This window comes from Saccostrea echinata, unplaced genomic scaffold, assembly GCF_033153115.1.
Source record: "Saccostrea echinata isolate AGI-Se365-2 ecotype Australia unplaced genomic scaffold, CSIRO_AGI_Sech_v1 ptg000066l, whole genome shotgun sequence".
NCBI lineage: Eukaryota > Metazoa > Mollusca > Bivalvia > Ostreida > Ostreidae > Saccostrea > Saccostrea echinata.
The window spans coordinates 1,184,935-1,192,892 of record NW_026889815.1 but is presented as its reverse complement, the minus strand read 5'-3'; the positions used below and the strand labels follow the sequence as shown (position 1 = coordinate 1,192,892).

The window sequence follows — 7,958 nt, the reverse complement described above, 5'->3', positions numbered from 1 at the left end:
CACATGTGTTGACCTTGAATCTGGTGGTGGTAGGCAAGGTCAGTTTTCAGATGTAAAGAATCTTTCCCGTATTCTGAAATATGAAAATATAATTAGAATTTATGTAAACTAAGGTAAATTTTTTACAGATAAATTTCGCCAAGTAGTCGGTGATAGCCCAAAGGAGCACTGGAGTAATAAACCTTTTTATAATATTATAAACAATAACATGTACCTAAGTATAAGTCTTTCAGATAATGGACTGCATCTTCAGCTGTTAATAATGCAGCAGAGTAGGTACACTTGACTTGCACAAACTTGGAAATTGCTGTCCTAGCATACAGAGTCTGGTAAGATACTTCACAGAGAGGGGGATGCAGAACTAAATTATGTGAAACACCTTAAGCACCCAATCAATCCATCAAGCCAAATTCCTGAAAAGTAAACCAAAATATTTCAATCACTGAAAACTAAAACCATGCCCATAGTACATGAATGCCCTGCCAAGTGTTCAATGTAATGCAACATGAAAAGAAATGTGCTTTGCTTCTTTGTTAAAGATGAGGTAAATGAGAGATATTGAGGTCAAGGTCACAGTGAAAGTAATACCTATTGTGGCCCCGCCCTATCCCGAGGGTCATGATTTGAACAATTTAGAATCTACACTACCTGAGGATGCTTCCACATAAGTTTCAGCTTTTCTGGCCCAGTGGTTCTTGAGAAGAAGATTTTTAAAGATTTTTCCTATATATTTCAATGTAAAACTTGGATTCCATATTGTGGCCCCACCCTATCCCTGGGGGTCATGATTTTAACAATTTAGAATCTACACTACCCCAGGATGCTTCCACATTAGTGTCAGCTTTTTTGGCCCAGTGGTTCTTGAGAAGAAGATTTTTTTAATGACCCCACCCTATTTTTGTCTTTTCGTGATTATCTCCCCTTGTAAGGGGACTTGGCCCTTTATTTTAACAATTTAAACCCCCCTTCACCCTTGGATACTTTGTACTAAGTTTGGTTAAAATTGGCCCAGTGGTTCTTGAGAAGATGTTGAAAATGTGAAAAGTTTACAGACGGACGGACAGACAGACAGACAGACAGACGGATGGACAACGGGTGATCAGAAAAGCTCACTTGAGCTTTCAGCTCAGGTGAGGTAAAAACAGCTAGTCTGCAATTAATTAGTTTTTGCATAAAACAAAACAGTTTTATCTGATTAAATTCATTGATTTTTTCATAAACATATAAATATATAACATTACACTAAAATTTAAATTTCACTGCATTAAGGACCCTCTATACACTAAAGGAAAAGATTTTTTGGAGACATTGAGAAAATAATTGTGTGAAGAAGTGTAAATGTTGAGCTTATCTATTACATGTTCAACATAGTTTACCTTGCATTTACCCCCAGGAAAAATGTTCAAAGACAATGAAGTACTGATGAACAAAAATCACTGTTGTTTACTTAAATGGGCAAAATACCAGCAAATTAAAGTGTTCAATCTATTCATCTTAGCCTATTAAAATGTTATAAATGCTTTATTTGATCACAAATTAAGAAATAAACTGTACACGTCAATTTATCTTATTCTAGATCAAAGGGCAGATTACTCTATCTGCATAAAAATACCACAAATCAGAACTCTTTAGTGTGCAGTGTATAGAGGGCCCTTAAATTGTTTGTACATGGCTACACATACTTTTTCTATACAAGTTCAGACACCCATTTGCAGATGTGCACATGCATTACCTTTTTCACTTAAAATTAAGCACAGCTTCAAAGTTGGAGACAGTTATCCTTTGTGTCCTCATGACTTCCCCCATAAGATTTGTTCAATACCCTTTTGGTGCCTCTGTAGTATTTGGACAGAATCATTGCATAGCATAACCAGACAAATGGAGCATCTGCTTCAGTAAATTTCACACAAGTCAAGGACCCTCTGTCATAGGAGCAAGAAGGATCTGGTGCTCATGTGACTCTGGCTGCTGAATCCAATCCATAGCTGAAAATATTAAAAACATTTAGTTGATGATGCCAATTAATATTTTAACTCTATAACCTGTGGTTCATAATTTTAAAAAAGTATTAAAAATTGGGAATGTTTGCTAATTAATGGTTCTAATGTGTTACTTTTCATTCAAAAAAAAAAAATCTTACATAGTTCCATGCAAAACTTTGATCCCCCGTTATGGACCAACCCTACCCCTAGAGGCAACAAGTTATTAATTTAAAACAGATTAGAATCGATCTACACTACCTCAGGAAGCTTTCTATAAAGTTTCATTTTTTTTCCTAGTAAGTTGTTCAGTAGAAGAAGATTTTTAAAGACTTTTATCCCCAATTGAAAGGCCCCATCTTACCATCCAGGGGTCATGATTTGTACATTCAGAAATTTCAAAACCTCATCACAATACATGAGATGCTTAGTTACGCTTTCAGGTCAGGTGAGCTAAAAAAAAATCATTCATACAATGTTCCAAATTTTTAACAATAAACCTGACAAGTCTTGCCAGTATCTTTCTAAGGAAAATCCTGTACTTATTATCAAATGACATATCTAATGCTCTTTTATTTTAATTTAAAATATACAGAATAATATTATTAGAGTGTTTCAAAGAAGTGTAACCTTCCCTATATTGCATCATTAAAAGTGTAAATAATCTTAAGAGTGGTCAGCAATTTATTTCCTACTAGCATTATAGTTCTGCTAAGAAAAAAAAATCCATGAATAGTCAAGTGTGTAAGACTTTGATAGAAATATATGAGTATTTAAATTTCAATGTGTGTGGTAACTGTACATAATCCAGCAAGTGCAGTATCATGAGCTCATAAACAGGCATAAATGCTGATTAATTATCGATACCCTACCTCTCAAAACTCAAAAGGCATACATGTATGTTGAATTAAATGTCTGGAGTATTTTTTGCGAAGTAGGTCAAAGATCAAGGACATGTAGACTGTTCACATAATGTTGGTATTGACAACAATCAGTGCACATACTAAATAGCATAGACTTACCTCTTAAATATCAAAAGCCTAACCGGATACATTCATTATGAACTATTTAAAAAAAGTAGTCAAAGGTCACATTCAATGGTCTCAAAGTTTGTAACTATGGTATTTTACAAAAGTCATTGTGCGATGCAAATAATTTGTGCAAAATATCAAATCCAATGTGTGACAGACAGACACCGGGTAAAGTGATCCCTAAGTGTCACTCTGCTTTGCAGGTGAGACAAAAATAGCAAGGATAATTTGTTTGTTTGTTGAAAAGTGATTGAAGGATCCTTAAAAGTAGAAATTTTTGCTCATTAATGTACTGTAATTTTTACCTGTATTTTAAAGGACTTGTTGGACATAACTTATGCACCATGGTTTTTGTGTTCCTTCTCATTGATGTCTTCAGATTTTTAAGCCACATATGTTTTACATACACAGCATGCATTTATATCTGAAAATGAAAATAAAAATAAACTAGAGGTACTGTGAGCACTGAGCTCACAAAATGATACCCCCTGCCTCCCATGTTATTATAATGGCAAAGTCCATATTTTGCTATGGGAAACCTGAAATATGTGTCCGATTAAAAGTAAAATAGGGGTTGCAAAATGGCAATATATGTAACAAAGATTTTGTAAAAGTCTCATCAAATTTCATTCAGTGGTATAAGAGGAGATGCTGATAAGAAATGGGTACCCCAAAGTATATATATATTAATGGATGGTTGTACAGAAAGATGGACAGCTAGACAGACAGACAGATAGACGGACACCCCCATCATTAAACCTCCCCCCCCCCCAACTTTTCAACCGGGGAGTATAATAATTATAATTAATTTCATTAAAACAAATTAGTACAGAATACACAAGAATGATTAACTGATTCCGTTAATTTATACAGTTTCCATTTTAACCTCTTAACTGATCGAGGAAAAAAAATCAAATTAATTTCACTTTACAACAGAAGTAGATGTTCATTTAAATTATAAGTACTGTTCATGTAAATCTTAATACATATTTTATAATTACCCATACAACAGAGGTGCAGAGGTTGTTTCAAAATGATGTCGTATGAAGTTATCCAATGGGCATTCACAGTACAAGCAGATACTGCGTAACTAGAGTTAACTGGAATAAAAAAAAATATAAAAATCATAGTGAAAATTTGGAAGTAAAGACCTGCCTTGATCCACCCACCTCTGGGGGGGGGGGGGGTAAAATAAATTAATAAATGAATGTAATATTTTTTTGACCGAAGTATCAAAGAAAAATTTGGACAGAAAACGTCATCAATACGCGTAGGATGAAAAAGTTTTCCATCAAAATTTTTGTTTGATACTTCGGTCAAAGAAAAAATATTGGGCTACATTCATTTCTTCGATGAAAAAGTCATGGAAAAGTAAATTTACAATTTAAAAGGGTTAATCTAAAATGCGTAATCATGTACGCGTACAATCACTTTCTCATAAAAAAAATGTTTATGATCATGATGATTCCTTTTTTTATCAAAAGTGCACTCCTATACGTACCTATACCTAAAGTGACTTTGTACAACTTTCTTTTCATCTACGCCTGGATGGACATGCAGAATTTCCTCGTTGTACAAAAACTTTAGGACATGTACACTGGTAACAGGATTCTCAGATTTGCGCAAAAGTTATCGATTTTATCAGTGTAAAATAAAGTTACAGACCCTACGCCCGGACTGAGGACTCTCCTTTTCACAGCGTTTCTACTTTCACTTTGGAGACCAATGAAAAATGTCTTTACAAAAGGTTATTGAAATTAAGTCGAATATTACCCACAATGCAATTATTGCATATACATCACAAGATTATAGAACATACATCACAAGATTTTGCATATACATCACAAGATTATTGAACATACATCACAAGATTATCGAATATACATCACAAGATTTTGAATATACATCACAAGATTTTGAATATACATAACAAGATATTGCACATACATCACAAGATTATAGAACATACATCACAAGATTTTGAATAGACATAACAAGATTTTGCACATACATCACAAGATTATAAACATACATCACAAGATTTTGAATATACATCACAAGATATTGCACATACATCACAAGATTATAGAACATACATCACAAGATTTTGAATATACATAACAAGATTTTGCACATACATCACAAGATTATAGAACATACATCACAAGATTTTGAATATACATCACAAGATATTGCACATACGTCACAAGATTTTGAATATGCATCACAAGATTTTGAATATACATCACAAGATTTTGAACATACATCACAAGATTTTGAATATACATCACAAGATATTGCACATACATCACAAGATTTTGAATATGCATCACAAGATTTTGAATATACATCACAAGATTTTGAACATACATCACAAGATTTTGAATATACATCACAAGATTTTGAACATACATCACAAGATTGTTGAATAAAGCAACGTTTTACACGCCATAAGCAGCAACCATTGAATAGATATGGAAAAAGTAAAAGTTTTTTTCCAAAAGTATGTCAAACATCAAGGTCAAGGTCAAAATTAATGGTGCCCAAGGAGAGGTCTTCTCCCAAGAAATACACAGGTGAAATATGGAAGCCGAAGCACCAAACGTTCAAAAGTTATGAACAAGGTTAAAGTTTTCCAATAGTAGGTTAAACTCCAAGATCAAGGTCAAAGGGTCAAAGTTTTTGGTATCCACAGGAAGGTCTTGTCACAAGAATTACACACCTGACGTATGAAAGCCCTAGCACCAACCGTTCAAAAGTTATAGCCAAGGTTAAAGTTTTTCCAAAAGTAGGTCAAACTCCTAGGTCAAGGTCAAAAGTCAAAGGTGTTGGTATCCAAAGGAAGGTCTTGTCACAAGGATTACACGTGTGAAGTTTAAAAGCCCTAGCTTCAATCGTTGAAAAGTTATGGCCAAGGTTAAAGTTTGGTAAAAAGTTTACAAAACTGGGTCAAACTCCAAGGTCAAGGTCAAATGTGGTGGTACCCGAAGAAAGTTTTGTCACAAAAAATACACATATGAAATATGAAAGCCATAGCTCCAACCAATCAAAAGTTATGGGCAAGGTTAAAGGTTTTTGCGGACAAACGGACAGACATACTGACAGACGGACGGACAGGGCAAAAACTATATACCCCCGAATCTTCGATACGGGGGCATAAAAATAAAAAAAAAAAACGTAAAATATATTTCCCAAACGTGAAAAACACCTATTTCGTGGTTGTGATGATGGGGTCCACGTTTTCTAGGAGGGTCCAAAGTCATTTTTTATTTGCTTCAGTAAATACTTATAATAACTCTGCAAATTCTAGGGGGGGGGGTCTGGACCCTCCCCCCCCCGACCCCTCCTCTAGATCCCTGTATGCATGCAACAGTAATCCACAACTTTAACTGTAATTTTCAGCATTGAGAAATTATATGAAAAGTATGAAATGATAAGGGCATTCATTCTCAAACCGTCTTTGAATAAATATCTTTTAAAATTTAATATTTAAAATAATGTTTAGCATCTGTAAAAGAAGCAGAGGGATTGAAAAAAAAAATATTTTAACAATGTCTTTGAAAGAAATGATATATAATGAAATTAGAATTTTTAACACCGATAGGCTTCGGTAAGAAAATTATATCGTAGAAATATTTTATTACTCATTTTAGTTTAAAGCCGCTTAGTCCGATTCTAATCGCCAAAAAAATATTCGTTTTCTTCTTGAAAAATAATTGTCCATAAATTGTTTCAACTTTCGTCAAATTATATCCTCAAAGTCTTTTTCTTTTAAAAGATATCAAAATTTAAAAGTTAAAAAAGTAATTTTTGTTAGGTCACACAAAAAATAAAGAGAAATGCGAACCTTGCGCATGTGCAGTTGCATTGTAAACAAATTGCATGATGGAGATCCTACGAAAACGTGGTCGACCTAAATCTCTCACAGACTCTCAACGTAAAAAGAAGAGATCTGAACTAGAAAAAAAGACAGGAAGCCAACGAATATATATTGGAGATCACATAGAAGAATGGAACGACTTGCGGGAAGCGCTTGGACTGCAATCGAACCCAGAACTTGCGGGGTTTCTCATCAGTTATCAGTAAGTGGAGATTGTCATTTTTCAGGCCGCAAAAATATGTTGTGGGCTAGCTGAAGCGTATTTATCATGAAGGAAATATAGAAAATTACATTTCATTCATATGTGTAACGAAAAGTTCAGTGTCTAAGCAAATTTCGCTCTGAAATTGCCGAAAACAAAAATGGGGCCCCTGAAGGGGGGCAGAATAATGTTATTAATGTTAAATAAAGAAATTGTAGGGTGTTATAGAAAGTCAGGTGCCATCAAACTAATAACTTTTAATCAATATAATTTTGTACATTGCATTTTAGATTTTTTAATAGTTTTTTTTTTTAATTATGAAATATGGAATTTTAAAAAATAGTATTTGTCACTTCTCCTATAACAAGGAACATCACATGAAGACATCAACTCCTGCTAAGTCTTTCCTACCTAGAATTCCACAGTTAACAGTGTCAGATATTTCTTCAGACATGAAAGGGAATGGAAGGTATTAATTTTTATCTACTTCTACAGAATATGCATGGGTTTAATTATATTAGCAGGTCAATTCAGAAGAATACAATTTATTATTGAAAGTGCTTCATTGGGCATTTCTGTTTTTATTTCCCTTAAGAATTAGATATTGTGAATATAGTATGCAATGTGCATATAAAGAAGAAAGCATAAATTTATTTTTAATTGTCTATGGCATGTTCTATGCATGTGATTTACATTATGCTATATCTGATACTGTGATTTTGACTTGCATTTTTGCACCTCTTATAAATTCAGACTATAGTATACTAGTCATCATGAAAATTGTAGTACTACAGAGACAGCAGAGTCTGGAGTTGAAGAACTTGCATCTTTCATGGGTCATCGTAGTACAAGTCAACAGCCCACCC

At 33.7% G+C, this 7,958-nt stretch overlaps 1 long non-coding RNA gene across 1 annotated transcript; it reads right to left on the bottom strand.

Moving 5' to 3' along the window:
* Positions 1-3,398, bottom strand: LOC133176141 (uncharacterized). The gene is made up of 4 exons (XR_009719390.1): positions 3,316-3,398; positions 1,733-1,985; positions 215-413; positions 1-73 (listed from the first exon to the last, which is right to left on the bottom strand). It is a non-coding gene; the product is annotated as an uncharacterized LOC133176141 (long non-coding RNA).
* Positions 3,399-7,958: the final 4,560 nt, after the last annotated feature.